The sequence below is a fragment of the Bison bison genome, unplaced genomic scaffold (assembly GCF_000754665.1).
Source record: "Bison bison bison isolate TAMUID 2011002044 unplaced genomic scaffold, Bison_UMD1.0 scf7180017864304, whole genome shotgun sequence".
Taxonomy (NCBI): domain Eukaryota; kingdom Metazoa; phylum Chordata; class Mammalia; order Artiodactyla; family Bovidae; genus Bison; species Bison bison.
The window spans coordinates 9,264,147-9,280,451 of NW_011494876.1; positions in this window are offsets into that span (position 1 = coordinate 9,264,147).

Genomic DNA, 16,305 nt, shown 5'->3' on the forward strand with positions numbered 1-16,305 from the left:
CTGGGCCTTGTGTTTTTAGTCCACTTGCAGTATGCTAGCCCACTTACTCGATGTGGAATCCAAATTAAAGTGTGACAGTGACTTGCTGACTCCATTTCACTGAGCCCCATAGGACTAAAAGTTCCTCCACGGTTTTTGGCTAAATTTAGTCCTTATTTTGACTGTTCTGCCTTCTCTTGGGGCAAGAACCCATAGCAGCAGAGCAGCCAAGGCAGCTCTTGGGGGCTCTCAGCATTCCATTAGACTCACCTTTTCCATTTTCCGCCCTCCTATTTTCTCATTCCCACCCTTTCCCTTTCTCCCTGCTAATGCCTTGGTAAGCTTGTTGGTGTCAACAGGCTTTACTGAGTCCAATAAATATGTTTATTGCTCTATGAGATACCAACATTTAGGAACTTAGTGTTCTTTTCCTCCAGGCCTCCATGGGTGGCTTAGTGGGCTGTCTCCCTTAGCACTTTATGACTGAGTGATTTCAATGAAATAAATGATATCATAGTTTATGTTCTATTACTGTATCATAAGCTTGCAAAAACTAATCCACCTATTACAGCTGGAGTCAAGGAGTTGTATAACGATTTGTTGTTTTTCATAAAGCCCAACCTCTTTGATGGTTACTTATGGATTTGTGGTGCCACCAGCCCTTCTCTTCCTTCAATCAAGTCAGTCAGTCAAAACATACTCACTGGAGGCAGCATAGCCATGTAGTCAAGAAATTGGAATATTGTCTGGTCATCTGACTTCAAACCACAGCAGCTGTTTGACTTTGGGCCAGTTAGTCAATCTCTTTAGGCCTCAGTTTCCTCATCTATAAAATGCAGATAATAATGGGACCTATTTCATAGAATCATTGGGGGAATTAAGTGAGATGATAGGTAAGACTTAGACTAATGCCTGGCACATATAAAACAGTCAGCTCTTGTTATAATAATGTGCTGGAGATAATGTGCTAGGAAATATAGAATAAATGAAGTTGTCTGGAACTGTGTTTTCATGTCTGCAACAATGCATGGCACATAGTAGGTTCTCAATCAACAGTCTAGAACAAATGAAAACAGTTCTTGGTCTCTAGGAACTCACCATGTGGTGGAAAGAAAAGACTATTCAATGATTATTTAACAAATATTTGTTCAGTATCTGTCTGCCATGAGCCAGTGAGCCACTATGTGAATCTCTAGGGTTGGAGTGATGAAGAAGTCACACAAGATCTCCACTGTTTGGGGACTTAGTATACCCAGTACCTAGTGCAGTTGGGGAGGAAGGGAGGGAGAGAGAGAGTGCCCGGTCAAGGCAAATAGTTGACCCACAATAGATGGTGAATGAATGACATAGAAAATAACACAGGGAAGTATATAATTAGGGACAAAATTAATGTGTGTAAATGGTTAGGACAACTGTAGGCTTCAGGAGGAGAAGGACCAGAGAGATGTCTAAAGATTAGTCCTCAACTTGTTGCCCAACATGGATGCAATGGGAAAAGAGTAAGGCTTAATGTGGGAAGGAGCTGGGTGCTGGTGGAAGGGTGTTCCAGGTGAGGGAACAACATGTAAGAAGACTCAAAAGCTGGACAGCACGAACAGTGTTCTCATTAGGGTGGAAGGGGCCAACTTCATGGCCATGCAACCCCATGCAGTTACACAGGGCCCTGCCTGCCTTTGGTTTAATGCTCTTCTTTGACCAAGAGGTGCCACATTTTCATTTTGCACTGAGCACCTAAAATTTTGTAGCCAGTCCTGCCTGTTGAGGGTAGATACAGAAAAAGCCCAAGGAAGTTCAATTTGATATGTTGGTAAATAGTGAACCATGTTTGGCTATAGAATTAGGGTTGCAGCTTGGCTTAGGATGATAGAAGCAGGACACAGGTTTAAAAAAAACAAACAGCTGGATTGAGGGAATCAACCTATCTACAGGTACAGTATGTGCTTTTGAAATTGAGGGCCTGGGTGAGAGTGGGGGCAAGTGGAGATGAAAAAAGAGAGGGAGATTATAGAGTAGGGAAAAGCAGAGGAGAGTGAATTGAAAGTGCTGCATGCTTTGGAATGTTTGAAGATTACTAAATATGTGAGAACCGGATCATATTTAGCCCGCAACTTACGCACTCCAGCAAAGAACTTGACTTGCCTCCTGTTACTTCCAGTGTTATGAAAACATTTTTTCTTAGCAATTTGCAAAGTAATCCCTGCAAATAATAGTTTGGCAAGTAATAATCATCCTATGAGGAATAACAATAAGTCCGCTAACAGGTTTTTCTCATAATCTACACTTCTTTGATTGCTTCATCATTTTCCCACTGTGCTCTAGCTTTTCAAGAGGGTACCAAAGCTTTAAAATGTTTGGAAACGATTCTTACTAAGAGATGAAGAATAGAGAAAAATCTTAGAGCTGTTTTAACAAGGCAAAAAATTCCTGCAAAGTTAAATGAAATGCAAAATGGTTGTGTGTGTGTGTGTGTGTATTTGATATAATAAGTTTGGAAATTGAAATTTAGGGAAAATTTTATTTTTTTGATGAATTATCTCAAAACTTCAAACTGTATTCAGAAATTTAATAACAAAGCTTTGAAGTACCTTTATTTTTTTTAATTTGGTTTTAATATTTTGTCAGTTTTTGGCTGTGATGAGCTTCGTTGCTTCATTCCGGCCTTCTCTAGTTGTCATTCTTGGGCTTCTTGTTGTAGTGGCTTCCCTTGCTGCAGGAGTGGGTTCTTTCTTGCTCTAGGGCATGTGGGCTTCATTTGTTGTGGCTCGTGGGCTCAGTAGTTGTGGCTCACAGGCTCTAGAGCGCAGGCTCAATAGCTGTGGTACACAGGCTTAATTTCTTCATGGCGTGTGGAATCTTCCCAGAGCAGGGATTGAACTCATGTCTCCTAAATCGGCAGACAGATTCTTAAACACTGGACTACCAAGGAAGTCCCCTGTAAGTACCTTTAAAGATGACATTGGTTCTTTGCACTATTACTGCAAAAATAAAATTTTTTAAATGATTACTTGTTTTGCCTTCTGTATATCTTCTTAGGAAAATATCTACTCAGTTCCTCTGTCCATTTTTTAATCAGATTGTTCATTTTTTTTGCTATTGAGTTGTATGAATTGTTTATATATTTTGAATATTAACCCCTTATCAGATATTTGATTTGCAAATATTTTATCCTATTCAATAGGCAGTCTTTTCATTTTGTTGAGGGTTTCCTTTGCTGTGCTGAAGCTTTTTCTAATTGAATTCTCACTTATTTAGGTTTGCTTTTGTTACTATTGCTTTTGGTGGCAAATCCAAAATGTCATCGTCAACACCAGTATAAAGGGGCTTACCAACTGTGTTTTCTTCTAGGAGTTTTTTAGTTTCAGTTTCTTAAACATTATGTTTACCGTATGGTTCAGCTATCCCATTTCTAAGTATTTTCCTAAAAAAATACTTCTTTATAGAAGTTTTATTCATAATCAGCAAAAATTGGAAACAATCCAAGTCTTTCAGTGGATAAATAGATAAGCCAGTTGTGGTGCATCCATACATTGCTGCTGCTGCTATGTCGCTTCAGTCGTGTCCAACTCTGTGCGACCCCATAGACGGCAGCCCACTAGGCTCCCCGGTCCCTGGGATTCTCCAGGCAAGAACACTGGAGTGGGTTGCCATTTCCTTCTCCAATGCATGAAAGTGAAAAGTGAAAGTGAAGTCAGTCAGTCGTGCCCGACTCTTCATGACCCCATGGACTGCAGCCTTCCAGGCTCCTCTGTCCATGGAATTCTCCAGGCAAGAGTACTGGAGTGGGGTGCCATTGCCTTCTCCGATCCATATGTTAGGATGCAACAAAAAACAAACTATTGGTGAACACAATGACATGGATGAATCTCAAAGACATCATTTAGAGCGAAAAGTAAATCTCAAAAGGTTACATACTGTATGACTCTTTATGACAATATGTATTTATGACATGGACAAGTCATGACTACAGGTATGGAAAACAGGTTAGTGATGTCTAGAATTTATGCGTGAGGAGTGTTTGACCAAAAAGGGACAGCATGAGGCAATTTGGGAAGTGTTCTATATCCTGACTGTGGTTAAACAAATCTATACATAGATTAAAGTTCGTGGAATTATATACCAGAATTTAGTTTTTTTTTACTAAATAGAAGGCAATGGCACCCCACTCCAGTACTCTTGCCTGGAAAATCCCATGGATGGAGGAGCCTGGTGGGCTACAGTCCATGGGGTCGCTGAGAGTCAGACATGACTGAGCGACTTCACTTTCACTTTTCACTCTTATGCATTGAAGAAGGAAATGGCAACCCACTCCAGTGTTTGTGCCTTGAGAATCCCAGGAACAGGGGAGCCTGGTGGGCTGCCGTCTATGGGGTCGCACAGAGTCAGACACAACTGAAGCGACTTAGCAGCAGTATCAGCAGCAGCTGAGATAAAATTTCTTCCTTGTCAGATTAGCAAAAATTTTAAAGTTTGACACAGTATTCTGGTGGCAAGGCTAGAGGAAATAGGTACTTTCATATGTTGCTGGAAAGTGTGCAGATTAGTAGAAGCCATATAAAGGGAACTCTTAACAGCTTCTAAGAAAATTACATATTTGTTTAACATTTGAGGCATCTATGCAACTTCTAGGGATTTACTCTCAAGAAACATTTCCAACAACATAATAATCCTTATGCATAAGATTATTCTTTGAAGCAGTGTTTGTAATTGCAAAGTATTGAAAGCCACCCAAATGCCCACACGTGGGAGAGTGGTTGAATAATGTATGTAGTATACATACGTGGTGGAATACTACACAGTTGTAAAAAAGATCAAATATCTCTATGATCTGATGAATGATGTCCAGGATATATATTATTAGGTGATATTATACATATTATATGTATATACAATATTAATTATTATACAATAATACATATGAACAAATAAAAATGGTAAGGAGTATTTATAGTGTGAAAAGAAGAAATAAGAAGACACAGATGTATCTACTTATTTTTAAAAAGAGAAACACAGGAAGGATAATCCAGGAAACGAGATTGGTTACCTTCAGAGAGTAGGGGTGGCTGGAGGGGATGGGAGCATAAGAACAGAGTGGAAGGAATGAGAGCAGGAATTATGCTTGCCTGAGTATACCATTATGACTTTTCGCACACTGTGTTCTGACTACATCCCCTCAGACTATTGATAACAAATTATAAACAAATAATGAACTAGTACACTTGCTTTTTGTAATTGTGTGAGTTAGCAATTCTGAAGCTATTTTCTGTGCATTATAGGTTTAAGAAAGTAAGTATATTGAGGATAATGGGAGCTGGGTTTCTCACTCTTGGGGAAAGGAGTTACAAGTATGGAAAGGAGGAAGGCTGAAATGATGAGTTCTGTGGTGTTGAGTTAGAGAGTTGGAGAGCAGAGCATTTGGTCAAAAGAGCCAGTGACACTCCCGCACAGGAGACCAGCCTCGGAGAGCTACTCATGGGAGGACTGTGCTTGGCCCGGTTTTTACAGAAACCCCCACTCTGGAGGATTGTTAACATTGCCCATCTTTGTTCTGAGATTGGCTTTCACTATCACATTACAAAGACAGTTTTCTGCCAATAGCACATTTTTTATTTGGAGACTTGGAACAATAACAAAAGAAACAAAGGCCTGTGAGTGCCTGAGTCAGGCCTCTTTCTATTAGAAGAGAAGAGACTGAGCTCAAACTAACTGGAGCACTAAGGAGATTGATTAGTACCTATGGTGAGAAGAGTAGGAGTGGATCCAGCTTCAGGTCTGTCTGGATCTAGAAGCTTGTATGATATCACTAGGATGCTTTCTCTTCACCACCTAGGCTTTCTCTGCTGGGTGCCATAATGAATCCAGATAGTACAGGACTCATTTTTTTAAAATTATTTTTTAAAATATTTTTGACTGTGCCAGCACAGCACATGGGCTCTTGGCTCCCTGACCAGAGATAGAACCCACACCCCCTGCAGTGCAAGCACAGAGTCAACTTCTGGACCAACAGGGAATTCCCAGCACAAGGCTCATCTTGGGCCAGGTTAGCAGGCCCAGTGAAAAGAGTGCCTGCCCCCAAAGATTTTGGTGAGAAGGCCCAGGGAGAGACAGGACCACCTTGAACCACAGGGAGGGTGGGAGAGGGTCCCCAAAGGGAGCACAGAGAGAATAGGCCAGCAAAGTAATGACTCTCCATTGCTTTTCCTGCCACAGCCTCCTTGTAAAGTTCTGATTTCTGTTTGTGCCTGCCAGGTAGGACTAGGTAAATTCCTTGAAAATAATAACAAAACAACCCTAACCACTTTGCACCATGATAAGCTCCTCTGAGGGGCTGTAAGCCCTCTTAGGTGGGTTGGGCAGACCTGGACACATCTTCCTGTGATGTCCTCACCACATACTGAGCCTGTCTCAGGAACTTGTCCTAAGTATAAGCTCAGAAAGCATTTGTTTAATTTTCTCAGTACCTTCTGAGGGTTTTCCCTTCATGGGCCCTCCAGAGTCCTAGTTCTAGTTCTCAGGTAGTAAGTGTCTGAGGCAGGTGTCTGAACGGACTTGCTTCAGAACTCTTCCTGGCTCCATCGCCAAGCACACCTTAAGTGAATTTATTGCAGGTACTTTATGTTTAATTTACTAATTGATGAATAAATAATAGTCACCACTGCAGAATCTTCCTAGCTATAATTCTGGCTGTAATAGCTTTAGGTGGAGGTACTTTGAGACCCTAAAGTCCCATCCTTCTGCAAGTAGACACACCCAGGTCCTTCTTGAGGAATATCTGAGCACAGACAACCCTCGTGGCCTCACAAGGGGTAGAGAGAGTCTAGCTGTACTCCAGGTATATGTCAGAAGTTTGTTCTTCAGTTCCCTGTCCCTTGAATGCTCATCAAAAGCCCGAACTTTTGAATGTACATACATACAAAGTTGCTTCAGTCATGTCAGACTCTTTACGACTCCATGGCCTGTAGCCTGCCAGGCTCCTTTGTCCATGGGATTCTCCAGGCAAGAACAGAGTGGAATTAATGAGAATACGGAGGCTAGGATACTGGAGCGGGTTTCCATTTCATCCTCCAGGGGATCTTCCCAACCCAGTCGAACCCACATCTCATGTCTCCTCCATTGGCAGGCAGGCTCTTTGCCACTACCACCACCTGGGAAGCTATAAGTGTGCATGAGAATTCCGTGAAGTACATATTTAAAATGCAAATTTCTGCCCCAGAGACCCTGAGGAGCAGGACTTGACCATGTGTGGAGCTTAGGGAAGAGTTGTCTCAGCATCATTTCAGTTCAGTTCAGCTCAGTCATGTCCGACACTTTGTGACCCTGTGGACTGCAGCACGCCAGGCTTCCCTCTCCATCACCAACTCCCGGAGTTTGCTCAGACTCATGTCCATTGAGTCGGTGATGCCCTCCAACCATCTCATCCTCTGTCGTCCCCTTCTTCTCCTGCCTTCAATCTTTCCCAGCATCAGGGTCTTTTCAAATGAGTCAGCTCTGTGCATCAGGTGGCCAAAGTATTGGAGTTTCAGCTTCAACATCAGTCCTTCCAATGAACACCCAGGACTGACCTCATTTAGGATGGACTGGTTGGATCTCCTTGAAGTCCAAGGGACTCTCAAGAGTCTTCTCCAACACCACAGTTCAAAAGCATCAGTTCTTTGGCGCTCAGCTTTCTTCACAGTCCAACTCTCTCATCCATACATGACCACTGGAAAAACCATAGCCTTGACTAGGGACCAGCAAATGCAGAGGCCCTGAGGCACGAAAGAGTACTCCTGGGAACTGTCAACAAAGTGAGCAAAAGGACAAGGGGCAAAAGGCCAGAACAGTCAGGGCCTCGAGGTTGTGACAAGACTGGGTTTTTAATCTAGTGTGACTGGAGACCACTGCAGGTTTTAAGCTGAGGGGACTACAGATCAGATTTTCACCTCAAGGACATGACTCTGTTATGTCCTTAAATAACAGAGTTCTCTACAGAATATGGCTGTTCTATAGAGAACAGATTTTTAAAAGGCAGGAGGATGAGACAGAAGGCTCCTGGAGGAGGGTGTAGGCCAGAAGGCATGGTGGTCTGGCAGGGGATGGATAAGGAACAGAACAGCAACTGAGGCTGTGAGGATTCTGAGGGTGAACCTCAGTCCGACTGCATCCTGTTGTTCCTACTTGCATTTTCTTCTATTCCAGTTATTTTATTGCCTACCCTCCATTTTTATTGCCTCAAAATGAAAATATTCTTTTTAATTATTAAAATTATATATTCTCAATATTTAAACTGTTAACCATACAGAGAGTACAGAGAAGTTAATTGCCAGCCATCCCACCACCCCGAGATACTCCTCTCCTTCCAGACATCCTCCACATGAATAACATGCCCTTTGCACAAGTAGAATCACACCATGCACGCTGCTTTATAACGTGCTTTTCCCTGTGCATAAAGAGCATGATTCCAGGTGCTTAGATGATGTGCATTCGGTGGGGGAGTTGAATCTCTCTTGGCCTGATTTCTCTGCTGTTTGTGCAGATTTTCTAAGTCAAAGAGAGGCTTTCAAAAGGTACAGCTTTGAGTCTATAAAGTTAGAAAACACAATTTTCCTAAAAGGCAGGAGAAGGACTAGGGGATTTAAAAATTAAAATACCAGAAAATATACTCCAAAACAGAGGAGCTGAAACGCCAGTATAGTAATTTCCTCCCAGAAGGGAATGTGACGCCTGGGCAAGATTCCATTGTTTATTTTGCACGGTCTTAAGTCAAGCTACACAAAAAACCAGAGAGCAGTGGCAGGAAGTGCCTTTCTGTGTCCCGGCTGAAATGCAGCTCCCCATGCGAAGCCTCTGGAAGTCTCAGGATTAGCCAAGAATCCTCAGAGCAACTTGCCCAAAACACTAATTGTATTTGTGTCTCTGTCTTTGATTAGTGACTTAGCTTTCTGGCTCATTATCATCTTAATCTTCTTTTCCCTTTAAAGTTATAAGGCCAAGACTCTAGTTTTATTTTTATTTTTCCCCATAGGAAAATAGATACAAACTTGAAGGTATTTTATATACTCTTTGTGCTGTGTCTGTGCAGTATGCTTAGTCGCTCAGTTGTGTCCAACTCTTTGGGACCCCATAGACTGTAGCCTGCCAGGCTCCTCTGTCCGTGGGGATTCTCCAGGCAAGAATACTGGAGTGGGTTGCTATTTCCTGTTCTGGGGCCTCTTCCCAAGCCAGGGATTGAACCCAGGTCTCCCACATTGCAGGAGGATGGATTCTTTACCGTCTGAGCCACCAGGGAAGCCCTGTATACCCTTTACCTTTAGTTACACATTTAACAACCTTGATACAGAAAGGCTGTCTCCTTTCTCACCTCAGTCATCAAATGGTTGAAATAGAAAGCATAGGCCTTGGGATACCTGGACTCTGTCCTCAGCTATTAGTTGCTTTCCTCAGGTTGAATATCTATCCTACAGCTCAGCAGAGAAAAGAATCAAAGCAGCAGGGTATTCTGGGATTTTACACTTTAGTGATGTAATGTGAGAGCAGGTCTGGTCAGACGTTAACTATAGAATACAGGTCAGGGGGGTATATGGTACTCACTGTGCATGTAGATTCTAAGTTATTACATTACTCACCGTACTTGCTTTTATTAGCAGACAGCAAACCTTAGTTTCAGGCAACTTTTAGAAAATAATTTATATTTTATGGGAGAGAGAGAGGTAGCTCCTTGTCATTTTCCAGAATTTTCTATAGAGGGGCAGATACTGACTGTTTAATTGTGCCATCTGTTTCTACTATAGGTTGTAGGCCCTTTTCAGGGGTTTTCTGATTTAGTTACTATAGTCAGCGTTTTGTTTGTTTTTAATTATACAAATAACACATGAACACATTATTATTGAAAAAGTGAGCACAGTAAAGATCAAAGTACCTTTTGAAATCCTGTCCCCTGAATATCCAGTCCCTCTATCCCAGCCCCTGCCAAATGAAATCACTTTTTCAGTTTGAAATGCGTGCTTCTAAATATTTTCCTTACAGATTTATATAGATATATATATGTACCCACATAAAATATGTGGTATTGTTTCATTTATGTGTTGGTTTTCATAAATGACACTCTACCGTATTTATTTTCCTGTAATTAGTTCCTCCCCTCACTCATCAGTATGTTTTAGAGCTTTTTCTAAGCTTCTCATACTCTGTTAAAACAAACAAACCCATTGCATTGTATTCTGTGCCAGGTTGGCTCTCCCCATTGTATGTTTCTAGCCAAGTCTCTATTGATAGATACTAAGGATGTTTCTGGTTTGGTTTTTTGGCATGAAAAATACTGTTGCAGAAAATAAGTCTGTACACATCTACCTGTGCACAAATGTGATTTTTTTCTCCAAGGTTAAATATTGAGAAGTGGAATGGCAATGTGGTAGAAATGAGAAATTCATTAAAGAAAAATTTATTTATTTATTTATTTGACTGTGCTGGGTCTTTGTTGTGGCATGCAGGATCTTTAGTTGCGGCATATGGGATCTAGTTCCTGACCAGGGATTGAACCCCAGATCCCCTGCATTGGGAACATGGAATCTTAGCCACAGGACCACCAGAGAAGTCCCTAGAAATTAATATATTTTAATAAAAATGACCAGTTTGCACTCCAACATGACTTTCAGTGGTAAGCTTCAGCAAATATTTCTTTTTATTAAGCTTTGGGATGAGCGCCCCTTAGCCTTCAAACAAAGCAAAGACAGGAGGAATACGAAACTAAGTCTTTGCCCTCTAGGGAGGCTGAGACTCATCTATAGTCCCCCATATATCATCTGGCAAAAGAATTCCAAGAAGAGTAAATCAGAAGCTGAAAAGACTGGATGCTTATAGAAGGTGTGTGGGTGTGAATTGGATGGAAAGGAAGAGATGGAAACGGATAGAGGGCACCACAGCACTTACAGAAGTATGCTTCTGTGCATACTAAGTCACTTTAGTCGTGTCTGATTCTGTGCAACCCCATGGACTGTATTCCGCCAGGCCCCTCTGTCCATGGGTTTCTCCAGGCAAGAATACTGGAGTCGGGTGCCATGCATGCCCTCCTCCAGGGGATCTTCCCGACCCAGGGATCAAACTCACATCTCTTGGGTCTCCCGCATTGGTGGACAGATGCTTCACCACTGGTGCCACCTGGGAAACCCCTTATAGGAGTATACCCATACCCTTTTATGGAACCAGGGTAGTGGTTCATACAGTCCAAGAATACGTGAATAATTCACATCAACCAGGATGAGGAGAGAATTCCAAATGAAACACTGGCAGTAAGGAATCTAAATGTATTACAAGTAAATAATATGACCATGGGAGGAATAGGGAAGAAAAGACCTAACATAAGTAACTCTGAAAAACAATATTTTGACTGAATACTGGAAGACTAAAGATGAAAAGAGCTGTACATAAAGATCATGGTTTAATTACTGAGTATTTCTTTCTATGATTCTTAAAAGGGAATGAGTTAGCAAATCTGAAACTATTTTATGTGAAGACCAGTTGGGTCCAACTAGGAGACAGAAACCGCACAGTTACTTGAACAGGGAAAGGTTAATATAAAGTATTATTAACTATAGCAAGAGGTTGGAGAAATGAAGAATTGGCTGCTGAGAAGTAGACCTAAGAGAGAACCCTAACGAATACAGGAAAGGGCTCAGCTATACATCACTGAATGGTGAGTGCTGCACCGTCAGAACCTGCTAGAAACCCATCCATTATGGTCCCAGGAATACAGTTCACGGGGAGCTGTCTCACTGGAGACATTCTGCTATGAAACTGCCCAAAAGGGGTGCCAGGGGAGGCTGCTGGGCACTGGAGCTTCTGACTGCCGTGCACTGCAGGAGCCCAGCTGCTCCAGTCTGGTATTGGGGAAGGTATCTACACAGTGGGGAGCTGGAAAAGCCATCTATGCCTTAGTAGCTGAGTGCTAGGAAAAGCAGCCCACATCGCAGGCGCCTGCCAGAAGGAACACACCAGACTAGGCCTTCCTCCTCTTGCTGTAGTGTCTTTCTGTAGCCCTCCACTGTTTAACATGGTGCCAGCTGATGAAAGAAAATAAATCAGCTCCATTTCTGCATGTCAAGTCATGAAAAATGAATTTCAGATTTGAGAGGCAACAAATTGATAACTGGCAGAGTCCACTCCTTTGTCTGCTCACCTTTCATATGCTCCTTTTTACACATATTTGAACTCATGCAACAAAACCTTTCTGTAATTTCACCTAACAAGAAATAACTTTTTATCTTAGAAATGAAGAAGTGGGACTTCCCTGGCAGTCCAGTGGTTAAAAACTCTGCACTTTCACTGCAGGGGTCACTGGTTTGATCCCTGGTTGGGGAACTGAGATCCCATCCCGTATACCTGCACCATATGGCCAAAAAAAAAAAAAAAATAGAAGAAGCTTTCATGCTGTCTACAAATTGAAGACACACACAATCCCAACAGTTTTTGTATCCATTGCTGGCTATGTTATTTACCCTTTAAATTCAAATTCAGTCACAGTTCCACTGAATATACAGTTACTTAAAGACTGAACTGGAAACTTCCCTGGCATCCAGTGCTTAGCATTTCATGCTTCCACTGTGGGGTATTCAGGTTCCATCCCTGGCTGGGGAACTTCACAGACAACTGTAACATGAACTTCAGTAACTTGTATATAAAATAAAAATGGGAAAGTGAAAGTGAAAAAACTATCACAGCCAAGGGGCATCTAAGAAGGATATGAAACTAGATATAAGGTAATGTGATATTTAGATGGGATCCTTGAACAGAAAAAATTAGATAAAAGAAATCTGAATAAAGTATGCTGCTGCTGCTGCTAAGTCGCTTCAGTCGTGTCCGACTCTGTGCGACCCCATAGACGGCAGCCCACCAGGCTCCCTCGCCCCTGGGATTCTCCAGGCAACAACACTGGAGTGGGTTGCCATTTCCTTCTCCAATGCATGAAAGTGAAAACTGAAAGTGAAGTCGCTCAGATGAGCTATAGATAATAAGGGGCTTCTCAGGTGGCACAGAGGTAAAGAATTCACCTGCCAGCTCGGGAGATTCGGGTTTGATCCCTGGGTCAAGAAGATTCCCTGGAGTAGGAAATGGAACCTACTCTAGTATTCTTGCCTGGAGAATTCCATGGACAGAGGAGCCTGGTGGGCTACAGTCCATGGGGTCACAAATAGTTGGTCACAAATAGTCACACTAAGTATGCATCTCTAGTCTGTCTGGTCTTTATTTTATAATAGTGTACCAATATTGGTTTCATTTATGGTTGCAAATGTATCACACTAATATATGACATTTAAAAAAGGGAACTGGGTGTGAGGTATATGAGAGAACTCTATAAATCTATAAATTTATTTTCTATAAATCTAAAATTTTTAAAAATTTATTTTTTAAGAGGGGGACATTAGTAGGAAAATTGGTGGAATTCCATTAGCATCTGTAGATTACGAGGTAGTGTTGCATCAATGTGAAGTGTCTGATTTTGATAATTGTGCTCTAGTTATACAAGAGGTTATCGTTAGGGGAAGCTGGGTGGCAAGTATACTGGTACTATTCAAACTAATTCTGCAACTTTTCTGTAAGCCTAAAATTAATTCAGAAACATTTTTTTTAATGTTCCCAGTTTTTTTTTTTTTGAAAAGGAATCCAGTCTGGCAGTGTACACCATTCTCAACATGAGCCTTGATAATATATGCATACTTTTAAAGGTACAAGCTATGTCAAGAGTAGCCAATGTACATGTAGCTCAGTGTTATGGAAAGCAGCTTGGAAGTCATGAACAAAGCTGGAAGTCATGAACAAAGTCGTGAACAACACTAAGACAATAACTGAGACTGCCTGGAGAGTCCCAGGGAGACACTGTGAAACATTATATAACAGCAGCCAGCAGCGAGGAAAGAATTTATCTTAGGTTTCCATGTCTGTGCATATACACTGGAGAAGGCCATTGGAAGCCATCGTCTGACCACTGCAAAGAACCATTCTCCCTCCCGCTTCTCCTCCCCTGAGCCCCAACCTGGGCTCACGGGCAGGAGATTCCACCAAGGGGCAGGGATGCCGGAGGCTAGTTGTCTGACCTGCATCCTCAGGGCGGGGCTCACACAGGAGGGGAAGACCCCTGGCAGGGAGGGTGTGAGCAGGCCTCTCAGGGCTCTATGTGCTTTTTTGTTGGTGGTGAGAGGCTGACTTCTCTTGCCCATGAACTTGGCTCAACACCTTGCTCTATTGCTGCTTTTGCAATCTATCCCTTTCTTGCTCCATCTCTAGTGACGTTTAACTGTAGAATTTCCTGCTCCAGGGACTTAGGTTGGGAGAGAGACCAGAGAGTCAGGCTGCATTGTGTTTTTTCACGACCGAGGAGTGCTGATTGGGCCTCCCACGCCATGGAGGGCTCACCAGATAGACCGACACACTGGGTGGCCACCGCTGCTTCCAGGTGTGCAAGTTACTCAGTCGTGGGGATTTTCTTCCACTGGGGTTAACTTCAGAGGAGCAGAGAAGATGTTCCCAACACCTGTAAAAGGAGCACATTGTGTCTCTTCCTCCTCCTCCCTCCTGTTTCCCCAGATGCCTCCAGCCCCAGTTCCTGGCTACTTGCCTGAGCGAGTCCCTGCTAAAATGTAAATGGGGTGTCCCCCTCAACCCAGGGGCAGCAGGGAGAGGGTAGGGCTCATTTCCTCTGTCAGCTTGATTAGACCAAGGGAGGCCCAGATGGCTGGTAAAACATCACTGGTTGTGCCTGTGAGGGTGTCTCCAGAAGAAATTACCATTCAAATTGGTGAACTGAGTACCAGAGATGGCCCTCCTCAGGGTGTGGGCATCAGCTAATCTTTTCAGGGCCCAGTTAGGACTGGAAGGTTGGGAAAGGTGAATTCTCTGTTGGCCTAGGTTGAGAGGTCACATCTCCTGTGCTTTATTTAGCAAGGGCTCTCCTGGTTGCTGGCCTTTCAGATTCAGTTTGGGAGTTAGCCATAGTTCTCTGGCCTTCAGACTTGTCCTGAACTACCCCACCAGTTTTCCTGGTATTCCAGCTTACAAAGGGCAGGGCGTGGGACTTCTCGGTTTCCGTAACCTTGTGAGCCAGTTCCTACAGTAAATCAATCTCTCTTTCTCTCTAAATGTATCCTATGGGTTCTGTTTGTCTGGAAAACTCTAGCACAGCTTCCTGTCCTCTGAACTCTCCTTTTGTGGTTTATTTTCTCCAGCTTCTCTTTATACCCCAGGCTTTGAAACAGACTGTGAGAGAGGAAGATTTAGTTTCATGATGCAGCATTGTCTCCAAATAGCCGCGTATCATGGGCCAACCAGGGAACCTCCCTGAGCCTCACATCCTTGATCTGATGAGGAGTGCAGTGGCTGCTACCAGGCTCAGTGAGCTCTGCTAAGCGTGAGGCACTGCCCTGGACAGTAAGTTCCTGCAGGGGAGGGACCTCAAAGCCTTGAGCGTGTTCTTTTCCACTGCCTTGCACACAGCACTCAGTAAATGCTTGCTAAATAAACAGTTGAATATTTAAATGCTGCTTGTTTTGATAATGTATTCATATGTATCACAAGTCATATCATTTAGGTTCAAGATGGTACTAAAGAAAACAAAATTCCAACAGATCTGGTGGTAGAAGGTGAATGGGGAGTTAAAAATTCTAGGTACCATAATTTGAGAAATAAAATGACTAAGAGTTGGCGTGGTTGCTCCAGGATGTGTATTGACCATGTTTCATTTGAGTGGCTCATGGGGGCCTCTTTCCTCTTGACGTATGTGACCTGTTGGGGATCTTTGTTTCTGGATGCTGATGGCCCAGTTTAAATCTGCTGACATAACATGTCCATTTCCTTAAAAATGATTTTAGAGAAGCCAGGAAAAGCGGATTCCATTTGAAAAGTTCAAACAAACTTTAAAAAGACATTTGGAGGAAACTGAAGAAAAAGCTATGTCTCAGTGAGATAAGAGAAGAAATTACCTTCTTTAAGCAAGAACAGGATGTTCTGAAAAAGGGACAGTCACTAAATAAGAAAGAACTACTAAGGGATATCAAAAAATGCAATAATTGAAACATTCATGAGAGTTTGAAGATCTAGTTGAAATGTTCAAAAGCATGGAATAAAGTGACTAGGAGATGGGAAATAGTTGATAATGATGAGAAGATTGGAGGAAAGGAAATTCCCTGGCAGTCTAGCGGTTAGGACTTGGTACTTTCACTGCCGAGGGCCCAGGTTCAATCCCTGGTTGCAGAACTAAATTAAAGAAAGAGAAAAGAAAATTGGAAGATAAACAGCATATTTATCTTCCAACTGTAGGGTTTCCAAAAAGAGAGTAAGCAGAGGGAGAGGAAAGGAGGA